The sequence below is a fragment of the Callorhinus ursinus genome, unplaced genomic scaffold (assembly GCF_003265705.2).
Source record: "Callorhinus ursinus isolate GAN/ISIS: 27379988/994484 unplaced genomic scaffold, GSC_fseal_2.0 scaffold48, whole genome shotgun sequence".
Taxonomy (NCBI): domain Eukaryota; kingdom Metazoa; phylum Chordata; class Mammalia; order Carnivora; family Otariidae; genus Callorhinus; species Callorhinus ursinus.
Genome location: NW_027397110.1, coordinates 11,212,656 through 11,235,055, shown reverse-complemented (window position 1 = coordinate 11,235,055; position 22,400 = coordinate 11,212,656). Strand labels below are relative to the sequence as shown.

At 48.7% G+C, this 22,400-nt stretch overlaps 1 protein-coding gene across 1 annotated transcript in view; it reads right to left on the bottom strand.

The window, feature by feature from the left end:
• MYH9 (myosin heavy chain 9) overlaps nt 1-9,808 on the bottom strand; it is a 90,105-nt gene extending 80,297 nt beyond the window's left edge. The window contains exon 1 of the mRNA XM_025881846.2: nt 9,607-9,808. The gene's annotated coding sequence lies outside the window, so the exon portion shown is untranslated. The remainder of the gene's footprint in view (nt 1-9,606) is intronic.
• Between the last annotated feature and the right edge of the window lie 12,592 nt (nt 9,809-22,400).

Genomic DNA, 22,400 nt, shown 5'->3' with positions numbered 1-22,400 from the left:
GGATGGGGTGAGGGGCAGATCTGCTTATCAGCTTTGTTATTATACTGTTTGTGCTATAAACACCCCTCCCCCATTGCACCTGAAAAAGGAAACTAATTCCAGTAACAGTTATATCTCTCCCAACACTCCATGAACGGTCTCCTCCCCAGACCTTCAGCTGGGAACAGTGTGCCGACCACACAACCAGAGGGCACAGGCAGAATGCCCAGCAGCCACCCAGAGGCTCAGGGCCTGGGAGTGGAATCCTGCACTCCCACATTTCACAGGAAATGGCACAGGGATGTAGACCTTAATGGGCCATATGTGCTACGGAGGGGGCTGAGTGGGACTGGGGCCTGGGACTGCTAGAGAGGAGAGGGAATCCTTTACCACCTGAGCAACAATGCTCCCTGGACATTCCATACCACATCCCTACCTGCAATCAGCTCAGATGCCTCCTCCTGGAAGCCTTCCCAGAGCCCCCTAGGCCCTCTCCCCTGGGACGTCATCAGCTCCTGGAAACAAGGACCCCGCTTCCTTCTCCTTCACCTCCGTAGTCCCAGCACCCAGCCCAGGGCCTGGAATATAGAGTAAGCTCTGGGGAGTGATAACTGAATGATGATGGTCAGACAAGCAAATGAAGACGGAAAGGAAGAATGCATGTTTGCAAGTGGGCTGAGGTCAAGAAGAGCCCGCTAGGTCAGGATGGCAGTGAAGACCAGCCAGGGCCCAGCTAAGGGCAGACAGCCAACAGCAGCCAGGATTTACGCTGCTCAGCCATGGTTTGTCACCTACCCTCCCTTAGGACCAACTGCAGACATCTGAAGAATGGTCAGATGTGGTTAAAGGGGATGTCGGTAGCCAAGGCAACGCTAGGGAACCGGCAACCTTGCTCTAAGTAGCCATCCGCACTATGGGATGGAGGCCCCATTCTGCAGCAGCCCAAAGCTCTGCTGCTTTCATTAATCCTTGGCCACTAGTGCAAGAGGAGGCCTTGGGGACCGGCCCAACCTCTCACCGTCAAGTGAGGAGACACAAGTTCAGGAGTGAAGGGCATCTACAAAATCACACACGGGTCTGGAATCAGAGTGCCGGAACGTGAACACCTGCTCAGTCTCCTCATCTGTAAAATGCGCTCGGAGGTAAAAAATTACATGAGATAATTCACGTAAAAGCACCAGCACTGTGCCCAGTACACAGCACATGCTCAACAAAATGTAACTATCAGTACTGTTACTATCATTAGCACAGCTAGGACTTCCGCCCAGACATCCCGATTCCCAGGCCAATGCCCTCCCAACAGAGCCTCTTCCTTCCTTCCTTGCCCACCTTCCCCATCTCCCCTCCTCCCTGCCCAGGCAATTCTAGCCTCCGGGAGGTTGGCTCAAGACTCTCAGAAATCCCCAGTTACCCAGGGTTGCACAGGCCTGCCTCCTGTGATGAATCTCCCCCACAGCCCCCATGTCCCAACTTCCTGTCACAGGGTAAGACTCCTGAGGATGAAAATGGGCTCTCTGCCCTCCACCCCTACTGCAGCCCCACCAAGTCCAGCACAGTGAAGGCCATGCAGCAGGAGCCCAAGGAGTCTTTTGATGACTGAGATTCGACAAAGAAATTTGGGGTCAATACCCTCATACCCAGTAGCTGATCTTAAATATTAAAAACAGACGGGGCGCCTGGGTGGCTCAGTCGTTAAGCGTCTGCCTTCGGCTCGGGTCATGAGCCCAGCACCCTGGGATCGAGTCCCGCATTGGGCTCCCTGCTCGGCGGGAAGCCTGCTTCTCCCTCTCCCACTCCCCCTGCTTGTGTTCCTGCTCTCACTCTCTCTCTCTCTCTCTCTCTCTCTGTCAAATAAATAAATAAGATCTTAAAAAAATAATAATAAAAACAGATGAAAACTAGAAGCACCTGGGTGGCTCATTCAGTTAAACGTCTGACTCTTGACATCAGCTCAGGTTTGGATCTCAGGGTCGTGGGTGCAAGGCCCCATGTTGGGCTCCATGCTGAGTGTGGAGCCTACTTTAAAAAAAAAAAAAGACAAAAACTTTAAAATGACTCCCTGCCACCACTTTTCTTACCCCAGAGATCTCCAGACAAGTGCCTGGCATGTGCACTTTGTCAGGTGGAGAGATGAGTAAATGGCATTCAAAAGCTCTGGCTGCCTGGGCATCCTTGCCCCCAGGCTTACAGGAAAGGCAGCAGTGACCCTAAACACTTCAAACAACTAGGAGCTGCCCCTGTGCCAGGCACCGGGTAAGAACCTAGGGATCTAGACTTGAACAAAGACCCCACCTCTGACCCCCAGGTCCTCTGACCTCCAGGTCCTCAGTCTAGTGGGTTCTAACATCTTCTCCCCCATCCCAGACCAGTTGGATTAAGTCACCCAAATCAGTTCCAATGTGTGTCTTTATGTTTATCAGACAGGAAGCTCCTTCTCCAGCCCAGTGACTTCATGCAAAACACAGGAAGTGTGGTGGCTTTTGAACACAGGCAGCTCTAAATAAAGGAGCCTCTACAGCCCTGTAACAGCCTTCTTAAAAAAATGCTTCACTAACGCAGCTCAGATCAGTGTGACAAGGTAAACTGTACCGTGTGCTAAGAAGGACGCGCAGGTTGAGACCGTGACAAGCTCGGCATCCGATCCAGGAGACCTTCTGGCAGGTTCTTCGGCCATCTTCATCCACACACTTTGTTATCAAGGGGCAGACTTCTTGGAGGCATTTAAAATCTTTAACATCTGACCACGTATTTCCTCCCACCCCCAGAGGACGTATGATGTTGATGAGAACGTGAAAGAGGAGGAAGGAGGGGGGAGGAAAGAACTGGACCACTTTCCGCATCTTTACGTGTAAGTTACAAGCCCCAGAAAAAGCAGGCATCTCCATGTTGCTGGCAGGGAAACTGAGGCGGTGGTCTAACAGTTAGCTGGAGAAAAGTCAACGGGCTGGTCCCAGCTCTGCCTGTTCCCAAAGTCCTTGTTTCGTTCCCTCTACCCAGGGGTTTCCGTATCGAAAATACAGAAATCGATCTCCTCAGTCCTTACGTGACTTAAATTACTAGAAACGAGGAGCGGCTGACAGACAGTGGAAAGCCAGTATGGCCCTCTGAACGGCCCACCCTGCCGCCTGGCACTACCCCATGTGAAATATTGATTTTTGAGCTGTGGGAACTCTCAGCTGAAGGGGCCCTGTCCAACTGGAAGAAGTTCAGAGAAACCGAGAACACTTCCCACCCCATTTCTTCACCGTAGCGCCCCTCCCCCACAAAAAGAAAAAGACGAAGGGTGTGGAAGAGCAGGCTCTTGAGGAAAGATTAAAGGAGCTAAGTATGTGTTGCTTGGCTAAACAGTGCATAAAGGCCAAGAAAGGGAAGATAACACTTTTTAAAACACTTTTAAATGAGGCCACGTGATTTTGAGAGAAAGGCTCTGGCACTGAGTGAAACCAGGAGCCCAAGCTTTCTACCAGCTCACTGAGGGAGCTTCGGGCAAATGGCTCAATCTCTAATGGGGGGTGAAATTATCCCCAAGATGCCCTCCAGCTCACACATTCTATAATAATTCTAAGTAAATTTGGTAGGGAGGGTTTTTTACTGTTGTTCATTTTTCTTTTAAGCAGGGCATCGTTTAGAGCTACAGGCCACATGAAAGGGAAAAGTCTCGAAGATGCAAAGCTCCCAAAATGTGAATGTCTACCGAGGTGGAGCTGAGAGGAACCTCCCCCCAAGAGGCCCCCTCCTCCTCTGGGCGGGACAGACTGTAAGGACCAGAAGGACCCAGGACCTCTGAAAGGCAGGGAGGAAGCAACAGGAGGCTGGTGAGGGGGGGGTAAGATCAGCTACACCTTCCACTTCCCCACAGGCCTCGGCCCAACCTGCCCCAGCAGGAAGCCACACCCTTCGGTGGCAACTTCCGGAAGGCCCTGCAAGGCTCCCTCCAGCCCCAGTGGGAGGGGCCCCCGTGGAGCAGGTGGAGATGAAGAGCCTCCGAAGGCCACGGAAGAGCGGCAGTCCGGCCCGGACACACTCCTAGGAAGGCCTCGCCCTCAGCCACAGGCCATCCAAGAGCCTCTTTTGGGTCCACCTGCGGGGGGCTGGGTTGCAGTGTCCCATTCTGGGTGCTGAATCACCTCAGGCTTGAGAAACTAGACGGCAGAATGGGGCCCGAGAGATGCCAACAAGAGCCCGCCTCAGTTGCTTTTTAAAGAGACACACATCAGGTGCAAGAGGGCAGCTCCCCTCGGCTTCCCAAATATCTGGTGTCTTCACAGCATGAGGTGGGGAGCTGGGGACAGGGGAGAGGATTCCAGCGAGCATCCAGCCTTCACACCATCTGCCCATGTGGTGGCAGGACCATTTTAGACCCAGGCTCATTTTGTGTACTCGTGTGACTCATGCCATTCCTCCAGGAGGCCCAGAGGCTGCCTGGCAGGGACACAGGCCTGCCCGAGACCCTGATGGGGTCTTCTGCTGGCTTTGCCACAGAAAAAAGACCAACTCAGTGGTGAGCAGAGGTAGCAGCTTCTCCAGGACTCAAAGCATCCAAAGCTAAGACGGTCTTTCTTGAGAAGGCCATCAGGGCCCTCCAATTCAAAACACCCTTTTGAGCACATTTTTTCAAGAATGTGGGCTTTTCCACTGTTATTAATACATTAAAAACCACAGGCCAGAGTCTGAGGGGCAACTAGGGACAGAGGGGAAAGGGGCACGCTAGTGGCTGCAGGGACCCCGAGTTTCAAAAAGAGAATTCAACTGAATAAAGGTCCGGTTTAGCCCTATGGTCAGAGTGGGCTCCCCAGGAAAGAACAGCATATGATTTGGAGCCAGGGGAATTGTGGGAAGCCTGGCAAAACGGTATCCCGAAATACTTTCCAGACACACACTGCAGGCTTCCTTTTCATACAGCAAAGAAAAAGCAATCATCTATCATTTCCTAGAATATAAGGGAGTGGATCAGAATAGGCGTTTGTTTAAGGAGTTACTCTGGGGGCGCCTGGGTGGCTCGGTCGTTAAGCGTCTGCCTTCAGCTCAGGTCATGATCCCAGGGTCCTGGGATGGAGTCCCATATCGGGCTCCCTGCTCTGCAGGAGGTCCGCTTCTCCCTTTCCCACTCCCCCTGCTTGTGTTCCCTCTCTCGCTGTGTCTCCGTCAAATAAATAAATAAAATCTTTAAGAAAAATAATAATAAGGATTTACTCTGGCAAAATGATGTCACGGGGAAGAAAACAGGACCCAAAATGTTCCAGCCATGAGAGCAAGTCAGGCCATTTTTAAGACCCTTCCTTGCACACAAAAGGCACTCAATATGAAATTGGGAATCGAAAGCAATGCATTATTTTGAAGTTGAAACCTACAACACTGGCCAGAAGACCCCCTGATTTGGACAAGTAATAAACCTGAAAAGGCCATGTAGTGAAGAGTAATGCTCACCCCCACTCCTGCTTCCTGGGCCCCCCTCCCTTCCCGGAGGCAACCACAATTACCAGCATCTCAGTATCTTTCCATGCAGAGTCCAGGCGACATACCCTGTTTTACAAAAAAGGGGAGAACCATATATCCTACTTCACACCTAGTGTTTTCCATTGGCACCATATCTTGCAGAGCACGCCATATGAGGACTTACAGATCGGCCTCATTTTTCTAAGGGTTACACTGCAGGATCCCCACTGTAGAGCTGTGCCATGATTTATCTGACCCTTTGGGTGGGCAGTTTGCTTCTTTCCTGTCTTCTTCTATGACAATGCCGTAAAGAATATCCTCAGACACTTCCTCTCGCATTATCTGAGTTCATCTATGGGTTGAATTCCTAGAAATTAGGCAGAGGGACTATGCTCTGGCAGACACTGCCAAACTTCCTTTAACTTACACTCCCATCAGTGTAGGGCATGCCTTCACCACTGGGGCATCTCGGAGAAATTAAAATCACTGTAGTTTCCAGTTTCCCAGGCACTCTTGTATTTAACGGGTGGGCATGACGTCTCTGTAGGGTGACGGGGCCCTTTCTATCGAAATTAAAATTTTCCCCCAACCAGAGCCAGAAGCCAGGTCTCCAGACCCTCGAGTCCTGTGCTCTTGCCATGTCACCCCTCTGGCTCTACCCTAGACCTCCTGGATCACAGGAAACCAGGTTTTAGAATTAAAACCGCAGTCTGCACACCTTCTGCCTGGGCCAGAGCCCTGAAACAAGGCTACTCAGCACTAGCTCATCACTGAGTGCATCCAAAAGCATCAGCGGACGCCTCCCCCCGCCCCCGCCACCCACCTGGGCCTTACAGTCCACAAGCACTCTACACACTCATGCACACACACAAACACCCCTTTTGAGAAAGCAGCATGAGCGCTGTGCAGGAGCTGGGACCACCACCTACCCTTCCCTTCCCAGTTTCCTCACCTGCCATTCACACATTTTCTTAAAAACTGACATAGCCACTGTATATCAGGCCCTTGACACACCTTCCTTTAGTTCTCACCTCTAACCCTTCAGGGCAGGTACTCATTCCCACATTACAGAGGAGGGCCCTGTGGCTCCGGGAGGTGATGTGACCTGCCTAAGGTCATAAAGCTAATTAAGTGGCAGGGTCAGGATTCAAACTCTGCCTAGCTCCAAGGCTCACGACCCCACTCTTCCCAGCTCTAAGAATGGCATTCTGGAAGTCACAGGAGCACCACCACTTCCCAGCAGGCAGCCAGGGCTCCATTCCGTTGTCACCAGAGGACTTGAGCCCAGGAGTTCAGCACATCAAGGGTTAAGGCCGAGAGGCAGTGACTCTCTGGGGCTGCACAAAGGGAAAATGCACTTCCTGCCCCTGCGGGCAGAGATGCTGTTTTATGCTCAGCAAATTAGGACGTTTGTTTAATTAAGACGACACACAGATTTTGTTATTCTAAATATTTTTGGAACATGATGCTTGGGAGGAAGCTGTCAAGGCACGGATTTTTTTTTTTTTTTCTCCTTTGCTTTGGGTTTCTTTCTCCCCCTTCAAGGGAAGGGTAAGGCCAGGCTCAGAGGAAAACAACAGCCAACCCCTCCCCTCCTTTTGAAATAAAGATGTCAAGCTGGTAAGGGCTGTCTTAAGTACTTTATTGAAGGATTAGAGAAGAGGAAGTGAAGAAAGCACAGCGAGCCTGGTTTCTAGCAATACCCTAGCAGGCTACACAACAATGCCGCATTTTCTGAGTGTGCTTTTCTCCTTCTCAAAAGCTAACAGATCCTCGTTTTGTTTTTTCTGGAGCAAGAATAGGCAAAAGGCAGCCTGTGATTAACATGCGTCCTTCATCCTGCAAGAGGGAAGTTGTCCCATCTCCAACCCCTTAGGTTCAAAGATTTAAAAATTTTTTTTAAATGTTAAAAACCAGAGAGCCGGGACCCTGATCCTCTCTTCCCTCTATCCTCCTATGCCCTTCAGGCAAAGCAGCCCCAAGGAATGCACCTCTGGAGCGGAGCTGCCCTTCCCTGCACAGAGCCTGCCAATCCAGGCACCTGGATCTGCCCACAGGCACTGCTGGGGCCTGCTGAGTGTGAAAAGTAGAGCTCTTCGGGGTCCCCCGCAGCCAAGTGGGGGGCACAGTGACTCAAGTTGCACGACACAATCTCTTGATTGCTCAGTTATGCACTAAATGAGGCTTCATTTTCCAACCCTGAAGGCTAGCCTCAGTTTCCCAGACCTGTAGTGTGCCCCTCCTTCTGAGGCAGCTTCCCTCCAGGTCCCCCCTTGCTCCAGACAGAAGTGGTGGCCCCTTTCGGAATTTCTCATCTCTGGTGCTTGGGATACTCCTCACAGGCTGCCTTTGTATTTCAATCATTCAGACACTATTTCCCCCCCTGGAGGAGGGGCGGGGGGAGACGACTGGGAACTCCTGGAGGGCAGAGGCCTCTGGGATCTCGGCAGAGTGGGCTGGCTGCTTTTCTCCATTCTCCATGACTCACCGGACCTTTCTGAGCACCATGTCATCTTGGCCTCACAGTAGATCATCTGCAGATTTGTCTCAGCATTCCCTAAGTGCCCGAGGGCTGGGGCCAGGTCTTACTCAACCTCACACCGCCCCCACCACCACCACCTGGCAGAATCCCTGGCACAGAGCAGTTAAATATTTGCTCAATTACACATCTATGTACCCTCCCCCTGCACCTCGCAGCCTTGTATATAAATTGACTATTTTAATCGAGTGATTGTCTAAACAGGCCTTAAAGCTGCCTCCTTCCTTACCAAAAGGGGACTAAACCTCCAGGTGAGGTTATCAGGTAGGTCTCAGTGGTGTCAAAAATGGCCACACTGTTGCAGGAAAGAGCTAAGGCTCTCTTCCCCTTCAACAGTTACTCAACAGTTACTTTGAAATCCTCTTAAACCCAGAAAAGGATGCAGTGAACCGAGGAGTTGTTGGGCCTCTCAAATGCCCAGCGGAGAGAGGCCGCCGGTCTCCAGGACCTGCCAGGACCTGGGACTTCCCGGGAACCCTACTCCCCACACCGGCTGGGTGGGGCTACAGACAGCAGCCGGGCCCTCACCATGCCCCCGCCTCAAGGCAGCCGGCAACCGTGTCCTGGAGGGTACTGCGTTGTTATAAACGACTGGGCTCCCCGCAGGGATAAGGGGGTGCAGTCCTGCCCCGGACGTGGCCCCAGGACAGGACGGAGTGAGGCTCCCCGGCACAGAGAAGCGGGGGAGGCAGGGTAACAACCCCGGATCTGGCCCAACCGGACGATGCAACGGCGCAGGCCTGGTCCTAAAGGCGCAGGGCCCAGCTCCCTGCCCCCGCCGGCGTGGGGCGGCCCCCAGGTGCGGTGGAATCAGGTGCGCTCCGGCCCCGCGCAGATGGCTGGGGCATTCCTGGGCCTTCCTCCCCCGGGTAGCGGAAGTCAGAAGTCAACGGCTGAGGGGCTGTCGGGGGAGGGGGGGAGTGCCTCCTTCCTGCCTCGCCCGGCACTCTCCGGGTCCCGGTTCCCCACGCACCCACTGCACCTCGCCCCGTCCCCCTCCTCCGCCCAGCCGATCGCAGCCGGGCGAATGAGGAAGTCGCGAGCGGAGGGCGGAAACTGAGCCGAGCGCAATGTCTGCAGCAGGACCGTCCGATTCTGACTCAGGCGGACGCCCTGACAGCTGCCAAACGGTCCCCGCCTGCCCGTTACCCACGCGAAAACGCCTGGAAACTTCCAAAGGAGCCGCTGCCCCGAGCCCCCCACCTCACGCTCACTCGGTTGGGTCCCAGGGACAGCGGCTCCCCGGAAGGGGTTAAAAAGTTTGCCCAACTTGGGCACTTGGCGAGGCGAGGGCGGGGCGCGTGCCCCGGCAGCAGGGGGAGGTCGAGGCTCCCGGTGCCCCGCCGGGGAAGTGCGCCGGGCAGGGGGAAGGGCGGAGGGTTTCCGGGGAGCGCCGACCCCGAAGCCTTCGCCTGCTCCCGAGGCCTCCCCTCCAGCGGCGCCCTCCCCGAGCGTCGCGCGGGGGGTTCCCCCGGCCCCTCCCGGAGGGATGCGGTGCCCCGGGCCGGCCCCGCGGCGTTCGCGCCCGCCCGCGCCGGTCGCCGGCCGCGCCGAGGCCGAGAACCACAAGTCGGGCCGCTGGCCCCAGACGCCGCGCGTCCCGTCGCCACCGCCCCCGCCCGGGGCGGGACCGGCCGGTGGGGCTCGCTCACCTGAACCTGGATCTGCGCCGGGGAACGGGCGCTGCTTCTCCCGAGAGGGCTTTCTCGAACGCTCGGGGGACGGCGGGGTGGGGCGAGCGCGCGAGGCGGGAGCTGCAGCAGGTCAGTCTCGCTCAGCCTTCCGTGCCCTGCCAGGGAACCGCGGTGATCTGCGCGCCTCACCGCACCCAGCTCAGCTCCTCGCGGCCTTCCCGCCCCGCCCTTGCAGCCGCCCGCCTATTCCAGCCCGGCGCCGGCTCGGGGGCGGAGCCTGGAGGGACGACACCGCCCACCCGGACCGCCTCGCCCACTCCAGCCCGTCCCCGCTCTTGATCGACAGACACCTTGGCCTGTGGGAAGGGGGCGGGCGGAGCCTCTAGGTCCAGCGGGGTGGGTATTCATCCTCCCCCCCGCCCCCACCTCCACACGCTCCACCTTCCTCTGCGCTTCCTAGGCGGGAGCCCCGCCCCCGTAGGGCGGGCCCGACGAACAGCCAGGTTCCAGGGGGAGGATTGACACAGAGAGAGTCCAATCAGGAGGAGGAGGAGGAGGCTAACAGAGGGCTCCGGCCAGGATTTTGGTGCATTGCCGAGGCCGGGCGAGGCCGGGCGGGAGCCGGCTGGGAAGGTCTGGGTCTCTGACACCCCGCCCCTCGAGCTGTTTTCCCGGTCCCATGTCATCCTACCAGAAGAGCAGATATTAAGTACCATATATGGGAAAAGTGCTATTTTACATAATTATGATGGCCTGCGGGGGCGGGCATGGACTCAGCCCCAGATCCGGTGCGGGCGCCCTGAGTTCGATTCCTGACCCTCTCTTTAGAATGGGCGCGCCGCGGTCTTCCAGCTTCCAGACCTTTCCTCAGACGGGCTCCTGCGGTGCACTTCCAGGGCTCTTCACCTGCACGGGATTAATTCGCACACTTCCCTTCAGATATTTGTTACCAGTGTTTCTTGGGTGTTCTTTTCGGACGGGCAGAGTCACCCTTTTTGATTACTTCCCGCTACACGAGGATAAAAACTTTTTTTATTTAAAAAAAATTTTTTAGGGATGCCTGGCTGGCTCAGTCCGTAGAGCATGAGACTCTTGATCTAGGGGTTGAGTTCAAGACCCCGTTTGGACGGAGAGCCTACTAAAAAAAATTGCTTTTAATTAAAAAAAAAACGTTTTACACTTCTCTTTTAATCCATCTGGAATTTAGTTTGGTTGTGGAGTGAGGGAGAAATCTAATACAATTTCCCCAATAGGCAGTTGTCCATTCCTTCCTTATTCATCACCTTTCCAACTTATATGTGCTCAGACCTGCTTCTGAGTTGTATCCATTGACCCTTCTGTGTGTTCCTGTGCTATTTCCAAAATACTTTGATGATGGTAGCTTTATAATACACTTTATATCTAGGAGGGCAAATTTCTCATGACACTTTCCTTTTGGAATGTTCATACTATCATGACTAAACTATAAATTCAGGAAAAAATGTATGATGTAAAAGCAAAAGAGCACTGGGGAAAAAAAAATTGCAACCCTAAGAATTACTACCAACAATATACAAAGAGTTCTTCTCAGTCATTAAGAAAAACCCCAAGTACTCCAAAATAAAAATGGCCCAAAAAAGGAACAGACAAGAAAGAAGAAACATAAATGGCTAATAGTTATGGAAAAAAAAATTAGTCATTAGAAACGCAAAGAAATGCAAATAAGATATCACGAGATGCCATTTGTCACCTAACAAATTAAAAAAAATTAATAGGGGCGCCTGGGTGGCTCAGCCATTAAGTGTCTGCCTTGGGCTCAGCTCATGATCCCAGGGTCCTGGGATATCGCCCCACATCAGGCTCCCGGCTCAGCGGGAAGCCTGCTTCTCCCTCTCCCACACCCCCTGCTTGTTGTTGTTGGTTTTTTTTTAAGATTTTTTTTATTTACTTTAATTGCCAGAGAGAGAAAGAGCACAAGCAGGGGGAGCGGCAGGCAGAGGGAGAAGCAGGCTCCCCGCTGAGTAAGAAGCCCGATGCGGACCCGATCCCAGGATCCCGGGATCACGACACGAGCCGAAGACAGACGCTCAACCGACTGAGCCACCCAGGCGCCCCCACGCCCCCTGCTTGTGTTCCTGCTGTCGCTATCTCTCTTTGTGTCAAAATAAATAAATAAATTTTTTTAAAAAAATTAATAAAAGAATAAAAATGCCCAGTGTTGGCCAGGTTTAGAGATACAGGTAGGAAAGTAAATTGATCAACTCTCTCTGAGAATTCACCATAAAAAAATAATTAAGAAAAGTGCACAGGGGCGCCTGGGTGGCTCAGTCGTTGAGCGTCTGCCTTCAGCTCAGGTCATGATCCCAGGGTCCTGGGATCGAGCCCCACATCGGGCTCCCTGCTCCGCCTGCTCCGCGGGAAGCCTGCTTCTCCCTCTCCCACTCCCCCTACTTGTGTTCCCTCTCTCGCTGTTTCTCTCCCTCTATCAAATAAATACATAAAATCTTAAAAAAAAAAAAAGTGCACAGAGTGTTTTAAAAGGTACTCTTTTCAACATTATTTAGAGTCACTAAATCTTAGAAATAATTGTATAAGTGATTGATTGAATAAATGTTGAAACACGCATGTTTCAGAAATACCCAAAAAGTCACTAAAATTTTATTTAGATTTGTATTTGCGATTTAAAATATACTAAGTAAAGAAAAGCAAATTATAGAATGCTATTATAGCAGGATTTCATTTATTTTTGTGCAGTGTTGTGTGTCTATCTGGGGTGTGTGTGTGTGTGCGTGTGTGTATGTCTCAGAGAGACAGAAAATGAAGTTTAAAAAGGATTATATTGAAGTGTAAATAAGGTTTATGTCTTGGTAGAAGGATTGTGACTTTTTTTTTCTTTTGCTTATCTGTATTTCTAACACAAATATCACTTGCTTAATTTGATCAAAAGTAGAAGAAAATTACTCACTGTGATGTCACCTCTTCTAAAATGTCTTCCCTGACCCTGCAGGCCAGTTAGGTGCTGGTCCTTTGTACAATCACATCACCTTTCCCTTATCTCTCTCACTGCACACTAGATTTTAATCCTCCATCCCCTGGCTGTTTCCTCTGCCCAGGCTGGGTGCTGCCTGAGGACACACAGGGGTTGTGCCTTATTTGTCTCTATGGACCTGGAACTAACACAAGGCCTGGCATAAAATGGTCCTTAGTAACTACTTGAGCAGGACTCAGCATCTATTTCCTTATCTGTAAAATGGGTATAATCACTGGGTCTTTCTTAGCCCCAAGGACTGTTGAAAAGAACACAGGAGACCTGGACCTCCAGTTGTTCTCTAAACTGCTAAGTAGGGGTACCTGAGTGATGAAGCATCTGACTCTAGATTTCAGCTCAGGTCATGATCTCAGGGTCATGAGACTGAGCCCCGCATCAGGCTCCATGCTTGCTGTGGAGGCTGCTTAAGATTCGCTCTCTCCCTCTCCCTCTGCCCCTCCCAACCTCCCTCTCTAAAAAAATAAAATCCATAAACTGCTAAGTAGCATGCACTTACCATAAAGCATTATTGATAATGTTCATTTCCACTTTCCTCATATCTCCAGCCTCCTGGCTCCACCCTGTCCAGGGAACTGAGGTTGCTAAGAAGATGGAAGGCCTCTTGTGGCCAGGCCCTCAATTCTCTCCTCCCCACCCACTAGCCTAGATGCTTCCCTAACTCTGGAAACCCTGGTAACCCCTCCTGTATCTCCCAAGAACCAAGAATCTGTATCCTTGATAGTGTCTACTCTTGAAAAATTTTAGGAAAATATTTCATCTATTTTGTCTGAGAATTAAAATAATATTATGGTTGTTATAGAAAATACTAAAAAGAGAGAAAATTCAAATCACCCATAAACTTACCACCACAATATCGCATCTATTAACAAACCTTGCTGTTTCCTTCAAATCTGTAGACACACCCATACATACTGAATAAAATTGAGAGGTCCAGGGGCGCCTGGGTGGCTCAGTCAGTTAAGTGTCTGCCTTCAGCTCAGGTCATGATCCCAGGGTCCTGGGATCGAGCTCTGCATCCGGCTCCCTGCTCAGCAGGAAGCCTGCTTCTCCTTCTCCCGCTCCCCCTGCTTGTGTTCCCTCTCTCACTGTCTCTGTCAAATAAATAAATAAAATCTTAAAAAAAAAAATTGAGAGGTCCACATATATACATGGTCACCTGATACATTACAAAGGTGCCACTAAAATCAGTGAAGAAAAGATGGTCTTTTTTTTTTAAGATTTTATTCATTTGAGACACAGAGATACAGAGAGAGAGAGAGAGAGCATGAGCTGGTGGAGAGACATAGGGAGAGGGAGAAGCAGGCTCCCTGCTGAGCTGGAAGCCCAACATGGGGCTCCATCCCAGGACTCTGGGATCATGACCTGAGCCGAAGGCAGATGCCTAACCATCTGAGCCACCCAGGTGCCCCAAAATGGTCTTTTTAATAAATGGTGCTAGGTCAGTTGCCTGTCTACATGTGGAACCATGAATCTTCCCCCCTACTCTCACACCATTTATGGAAATAGTTCAGGATGGATCAGAGTCCTAAATATGAAAAGCAGACAACAAAACTTCTAGAAGTAAGCGTGGGAGAATTTCTCCATGACCTTGAAATAGGCAAAAATTTCCTAAGACACAAAAAGTATAAACAATAAGAGAAGACTGTGAGGGGCACCTGGGTGGCTCAGATGGTTAAGCATCTGCCTTCGGCTCAGGTCATGATCCCAGGGTCCTGGGATTGAGCCCCACGTCGGGCTCCTGGCTCAGAGGGGAGCCTGCTTCTCCCTCTCCCTCTGCCTCTCTCCCTGCTCATGCTTTCTCTCTCTCTCTCTCTCTCTCTCTCTCTCTGTATCTCTGTGTCTCAAATGAATAAATAAAATCCAAAAAAAAAGAAAAGACAAGACTGTGAAATTCAACTTAATTAAAATTAAGAACTTCTGTTCATCAAAAGACACATTTAAGAGAGTGAAAAATTGGGGTGCCTGGGTGACTGAGTTGGTTAAGCGACAGCCGTCGGTTCAGGTCATGATCCTGGGGTCCTGGGCTTGAGCCCCACATTGGGCTCCCTGCTCTGTGGGGGAGCCTGCTTCTCCTTCTCCCTCTGCCTGCTGCTCCCCCTGCTCATGCTTTCTCTCTCTCTGTCAAATAAATAAAATCTTTTTTAAAAATTAAATAAATAAATAAGAGTGAAAAATCAAACCACAGACTGGGAGAAAATAATCACAATACGTATATATCAAAGGACCTGTATTCCGAATTTATCAAGAACATCTATGTTAAGAAAAAGACATGGGTACCTGGGTGGCTCAGTCAGTTAAGTGTCTGCCTTCGGCTCAGGTGATGATCCCTGGATCCTGGGATCGAGCCCCCCATCACATTCTCTGCTCAGCAGAGAGCCTGCTTCTCCCTCTCTCTCTGCCTGCTGCTCTGCCTACTTGTGCGCTCTCTCTTCCTGTCAAATAAATAAATAAAATCTTAAAAAAAAAAAAAGAAAAAGATGAGGTGCCTGGTGGGCTCACTTGGTAGAACATGTGACTCTTGATCTTGGGGTTGTGAGTTCAAGCCCCACACTGGGGATAGAGTTTACTTAAAAAATAAATAAATAAAAAAGAGAAGACAGACAACCCAATTTTTTTTTAATGGGTAAAGATTTGTATATGGGCACTTATAAAAGAGGGTATCTAATTACCCAGGAAGCAATAAAAAGGTGCTAAACACCATTAGTTATCACAGAATGCAAATTAAAACCACAATGAGATAGCACTATCCTCAACCAGCATGATTAAAAGTATGATACGAAATGTTGGCAAGAATGGGAGCTACTGGAACTCTCATAAATGGCTTGTGGGAGTGAGTGTAAGTTTCTACAATCACTTTGGGAAAGTGTTCGGTCATGTCTACTAAGGTTGAATATACATGTGTACCCTATGAGCCAGCAAGTCCACTCTTAAGTATATACCCAACAGAAGTGAGTGCTTAGGCCCAACCAAGTATATACAAAAATGTTCATAGCAGGGGCGCCTGGGTGGCTCAGTCAGTTAAGCATCTGCCTTCAGCTGAGGTCATGATCTCAAGGTCCTGGGATCAAGCCCCACATTGGGCTCCCTACTTTGTGAGGAGCCTGCTTCTCCCTCTCCCTCTGCCATTCCCCCTGCTTGTGCTCTCTCTCTCTCTCCCTCTTTCCGACAAATAAATAAATAAATAATCTTTAAAAAAATGTTCATAGCAGCTTAAAATAGCCAAAAACCAGAAGAAGAAAAGTATTCAATGATAAAAAGAATATATGGAGTATGTTCATACAATGGACTAACAGAAAGAAAAAAGAACAAAGTAGAGTTAGCATGTAAAGAAATATGAAAATGTGGGGCACCTGGGTGGCTCAGTCGGTTAAGCACCTACCTTCGGCTCAAGTCACAATCCCGGGATCCTGGGGTTGAGTCCCATGTCAGGCTTCCTGCTCAGTGGGGAGCCTGCTTCTCCCCCTGCTTGTGTGCTCTCTCTCTCTCTGACAAATAAATAAAATCTTAAAAAAAAATACGAAGATGTAAATGCCCGTGAACTGATGAATAAATGAACAAAATGTGGCGTCTTCATACAATGGAATGTTAGTCAGCTATAAAAAGGAACGAAGTTCTGACACCTGCTACAACACGGATAAGCCTCAAATACACTATGCTGAGTGAAAGCAGCCAGTCACAAAAGAGCGCATATTGTATAATTTCAGGTATATGAAATGTCCAGGATAGGTAAATCTATAGAGACAGAAGACAGATCAGTGGTTGCCAAAAGCTGGAGAGAGGAAGAGATGAGAAGTTACTGCTAATGGCTAGGAGGGTTGGGTTTCTCGGCACATTTTGTTTGTTTTGGTTTGTTTTCTTTGTTTTTTTGAGGCAATGAAAATGTTCCAAAATTGGATTGTGGTGATGGTTGCACACTCTGTGACTATGCTAAAGACCTACTGAATTGTATACTTTAAAGAGTTGGGGTTTGGGGTGCCTGGGTGGCTCAGATGGTTAAGCGTCTGCCTTTGGCTCAGGTCATGATCCCAGGGTCCTGGGATCAAGCCCCGCATCAGGCTCCCTGCTCAGTGGGGAGCCTGCCTCTCCCTCTCTCCCTGCTCATGCTCTTTCTCTATATCTGTGTCTCAAACAAATAAATAAAATCTTTAAAAAAATAAAGAGCTGGGGTTTTTTGCTTTTTTGTTTTTTTTTAGACAGAGAGAGCGAGCAGTGGGGGAGCAGAGGGCGAGGGAGATCATCTCCAACAGACTCTACACTGAGCACAGAGCCCAACACAGGGCTCTATCCCAGAACCCTGAGGTCATGACCTGAGCCGAAACCCGGAGTTGGATGCTGAACTGACTGAGCCACCCAGGTGCCCCTGAATTGTATACTTTATTTACTTACTATATATTTATTTATTTTTAAGTAGGCTCCATGCCCAACGCGGGGCTTGAATTCACAGCCCTGAGACCAGGAGTCACAGGCTCTACCAGCTGAACCAGCCAGCCTCCCTCTCCCCCTCTTTATTTATTTTTTTTTTTTAAGATTTTATTTACTTATTTGACAGAGACACAGCGAGAGAGGGAACACAAGCAGGGGGAGTGGGGGAGGGAGAAGCAGGCTTCCCACCGAGCAGGGAGCCCGATGTGGGGCTCGATCCCAGGACCCTGGGATCATGACCTGAGCTGAAGGCAGATGCTTAACCATCTGAGACACCCAGGCACCCCTGTTTTGTTGTTTTTAATGAATGAATCTCACAGACATACTGTTGAGTAAGAGTTTAGATACAAAAAAAAAAAAGTAGCTACCATATGAGTCCATTTATGTGAAGTTCTAAAATGGGCAAAATCAGTCTCTGGTGACAGAAGCCAGAAAGGAGTTTCGCTCTGAAGAGAGTTTGTAAATGGGAGGGGCCCACGGGAGCCTTCTGGAGTACTGGAATGTTCTATATCTTGATCTGGTGGGTGGTTACTCCAGGTCTACACATGTAAAATTTATTGATTTGTGCACTTAAGACTTGTGTGCTCTGCTGACTGTAAATTATACTTCAATGAAAAGGAAAGTAAAATAAAATTGGAGCAAAATATAAATAATTGGTAAAGATGGATAAAGAGTTTGAGAGTCCTTTGTACTATTTTTGCAATGTTCTGTAAGTTTTTTTAATTCTTTTTCTTTCTTTTTTTAAGTAAGCTCCATGCCCAGCGTGGCGCTTAAGTCAGGACTTGAACTCACAACCCTGAGATTAAGACCTAAGCTGAGATCAAGAGGCAGACGCTTCACCGACTGAGCCACCGAGGCCCCCTTCTATAAATTTTTTAATTATACAAAATTAAAAGTTACAAATAACATAAAGAAAGAATTATGATTTGAATGATACTCTATATACGGTTTTGTATTCCTGCTAATTATTTTTCTCTGCAACATCTTGGGAGCTCACCCACCTATAAACATACTTTGGATTTCCCTGACTTAAAAACAAACCAGAGAGGTGCCTGAGTGGCTCAGTCAGTGAAGTGTCTGCCTTTGGGTCAGGTTATGATTCCAGGGTCCTGGGATCGAGCCCCGAGTGGGGCTCCCTGCTCAGCAGGGAGCCTGCTTCTCCCTCACCTCCCCGCCTGTGCTCTCTCTCACTATCTCTGTCTCTCTGTCTCTCAAATAAATAAAATCATAAATAAATAAATAAATAAATACCAGAAAATGGACTGTTACCTAAAATATACAAAGAACCCTTAAAGCTCAACAATAATAGAATGACAAGATTAAAGAATGGGCCAAGACCTTAACAGTCACCTCACCAAAGAAGAAACACAGATGGCAAACAAATATATGAAAAATGCCACCATGTCATCAGAGCAATGCAGGTTAAAATGAGGTACTACTACACACCTGTTAGAATGGCCAAAATCCAGAACACTCAAAAACACCAAATGCTGGCAAACATGTGGAGCAACAGGAACGCTCGCTGATTGCTGGCGGGAATGCAAAGCTACTTTGGAAGACAGCTTTTGGCAGTTTCTTACAAAACTAAACATACTCTTACCATACGATCCAGCAATTGCGCTCCTTGGTATTTACCCAAAGGAGTTGAAAACTTACATCCACACAAAAACCTGCACACAGATGTTTACAGCAGCTTTATTCATAATTGCCAAAACCTGAAAATAACCAAGATGTAGGTGAGCAGGAAAATAGACTACGGTACATCCCGACGAGGGAATATTACTCATCACTAAAAAGAAACGAGCTCTCAAGCCATGAAAAGACATGGAGGAGGGCGCCTGGGTGGCTCAGTTGGTTAAGCGACTGCCTTCAGCTCAGGTCATGATCCTGGAGTCCTAGGATCGAGTCCCGCATCAGGCTCCCTGCTCGGCAGGGAGTCTGCTTCTCCCTCTGACCTTCCCCCCTCTCGTGTACTCTCTCTCTCTCTCATTCTCTCTCTCAAATAAATAAATAAATTAAAAAAAAAAAAGTAAAGACATGGAGGAAACGTAAATGCATATCACTAATTGAAAGAAGCCAGTCTGAAAAGGCTACATTCTGTGAGATTTCAACTGCATGACATTCTGGAAAAGACAAAACTGTGAAGACAATAAACAGATCCGTGGTTGCCCGGGGCTGGGGTAGGGAGGGATCAATAGACAGCACGGAAGATTCTTAGGGCAGTGAAAATACTCTGTGTGGTACTCAAGGGATGGATACATCCTACGTTTTCCCCTCCCTCTCTTCACAGATTTCTCCAGAGCATGAGTGGTCTGCATCAGGCCCTCAGATCCCTCCCCTTGCTCTCACTCACCTCCAGCCCCTCTTCTCTCTAAACTGCTCCTCAGAGGTCAGCAAGCTGAATGCCTCACCCAGCTCTGGCCTTCCTAGACGGCATTTGAAACTAATCAGCATCCCCTCCCACCAACACAGACTTTCTAGAAACTTCCCAGAGGGACAGATCACCTTCCTTGTTCTCCCTTCCACGATTTCGCCCCAGCTCCATGGCCAGAGTGGACACTCTGCTGGAATGCACAGGTGTGGGCTGCATCTGTTTATTAAAGACAGTGTTTCTTCCAGTTAGCTGGTACCCGTGTTGTACCTATTGTTCAGTGTTTTTTGGTTTTTTTATAATTATTTTTTTTTTAAGAATTATTTATTTACGGGACGCCTGGGTGGCTCAGTCGGTTAAGCGTCTGCCTTCGGCTCAGGTCATGATCCCGGGGTGCTGGGATCGAGTTCCGCATCGGGCTCCTTGCTCAGCAGGGAGCCTGCTTCCCCCCCCTGCCTGCCTCTCCCCCTGCTTGTGCTCTCTCTCTCTGTCAAACAAATAAATAAAATCTTCAAAAAATTATTTATTTATGTAATCTCAACACCCAACATGGGGCTCGAAATCACAACCCTGAGATCGAGGGTCGCATGCTCTACTGACTGAGCCAGCTGGGCACCACAGCCTGGCCTGGAGCCCAACACGGGGACTTGAATTCATGACCCTGAGATCAAGACCTGAGCTAAGATCAAGAGTCAGACGCGCCACTGACCGAGCCGCCCAGGTGCCCCTTGTTTGGTGTTTTCAATAGCACCTCCGCCAGAGGCTCACATTTATTGCTTTACCGAGTAGCGGGCACTCAGCTAAATGCTCTATCTAAGCATTATCTCAGTTAGCCCTCACAATCGCTGTGAGGGTAGATACAAATATCATCCCCGTTTTACAGAGGAGGAAGCACAGGCTCAGGGAAGTTGAGCGGTTTGCCGAATTCACGAATTCACACATCTACCAAGGGGCAGAGCCTGGAAGCAGCCCACATCTGTGGAACTTCAGCTCACCTCCTCTCCCCCTTCTCGGTTGGTGCCCTCTCTCCTGGGCTTCTAACCCACTGCCCCACTTTGAGATATTATCTCCATGGGAATGACTTCCAAATCCCTATCTCCCACCCCAGCCTCATCCTGATGTTGGGTCTATTATTTTAAATTTATTTTTATTGTCATATGATACATACATGAAATTTACCACCTTAACCGTTTTTGAGTCCACCATCCATCTCCAAAACTCGTTTTATCTTGCCAAACTCAGACTCCCACCCATTGAATAGTAACTCCTGGAAAACAACCATTCCACCTTCTGTCTGTCTGACTTTGCCTCCCCTAGGTCCCCTCAAATCACATAGTATTTGTCTTTTTGTGTCTGGCTTATCTCACTGAGCATGATGTCCTCAAGATTCATCCATGCTGTAGCAGGTGTTAGAATTTCCTTCTTTATTAATGCTGAATTATATCCCATCTATGTATACACCACATTTTGCTTATCCATTCATTCATTGATGGACACTTGGGTTGCTTCCGCATTTTAGCTACCGTGAATAATACCACTGTAAACACGGCTATACAAATCTCTCTTCTGTTTTGAATTCTTTGGGGAGTATATACTCAGCAGTAGAATTGTTTGATCGCATGGTCATTCTATTTTTATTTATTTCTTTATTTTTAGGACTCACCCTACTGTTTTCCACAATGGCTGTACCACCTGACCTTCCCACCAACAGTGCACAAGGGCTTCAGTTTCTCCATGTCCTCGAAACACTTGTTATTTCCTGGTATCTTTTTCCTTAATTAAAAAGAAATATACTGTCGGGTGCCTGGGTGGCTCAGTTGGTTAAGCGACTGCCTTCGGCTCAGGTCAGGATCCTGGAGTCCCGGGATCGAGTCCCACATCGGGCTCCCTGCTGAGCAGGGAGTCTGCTTCTCCCTCTGACCCTCCCCCTTCTCATGCTCTCTCTCTCTCTCTCATTCTGTCTCTCAAATAAATAAATAAATAAAATCTTTAAAAAAAAAAAAGAAATATACTGTCAACAAAGGAGATACGTACAACAGGAAAATAGGTGACATTTTTCTGGTTTTTTGACAGTAGCCATCCTAAATGTTGTGAGGAGGTATCTCATTGTAGTTTGGATCGGCATCTCTCTGATGATGAGCGATGTTGAGCATCATTTCATGGCCTTATTGGCCATTTGTATGTCTTCTCTGGAGAAACGTCTACTCACATCCTTAACCCATTTTTGAATTGGGCGGTTTGTTTTTTGGTGTTGAGTTTTAAGAGTTGCCTACATGTTCTAGATATTAATCCCATATCAGGTATATGATTTGTAAGTATTCTCTCCCAGTCTGTGGGTTGTCTTTTTACTCTATTGATAATAGATTCTCATGCACAAAGGTTTTTGATTTTCATCAAGTTTAATTTGCCTACGTTTTTGTTGCATGTGTTTTTCAGTCTTTTTATCTTAATTAACATTATTTTTTAATGCTAGAACAATACATCCTAGACTAGACAGAATACCTTGGGGAGTATATACAAGAAGTGAGTGACATGGGGGTTTTTCGTAGAATTGGGTGGCCAGGAAATTGGGGTGGGAGAATTTTCACTGAAAAACCCTTTAATATCTCTTACATTTAGGCTCATTTGAATGTATTATCTATTTATAAATCAAATTTAAATATGAAAACATACGCTACACATTAAAATATACATATTATAGGGGCACCTGGGTGGCTCAGCCAGTGAAGTGTCCCGGAATTGAGCCCACATCAGTCTCCCCTGCTCACTGGGGAGTCTGCTTCTCCCTCCCCCCGCTCTTGCACTCTCGCTCACTCTCTCTCCGCCTCCTCAAATAAATAAATAAAATCTTAAAAAATAAAATAAAATATACATATAAAATAATACGAGCTCATAAGTTACAAAATATAAAAAAAAAATACACACACACAGAAAAATACCTAAATTACCTATAGTTCTCTTTCTTACCCGAGATTCTCGATGTGCTTCCCT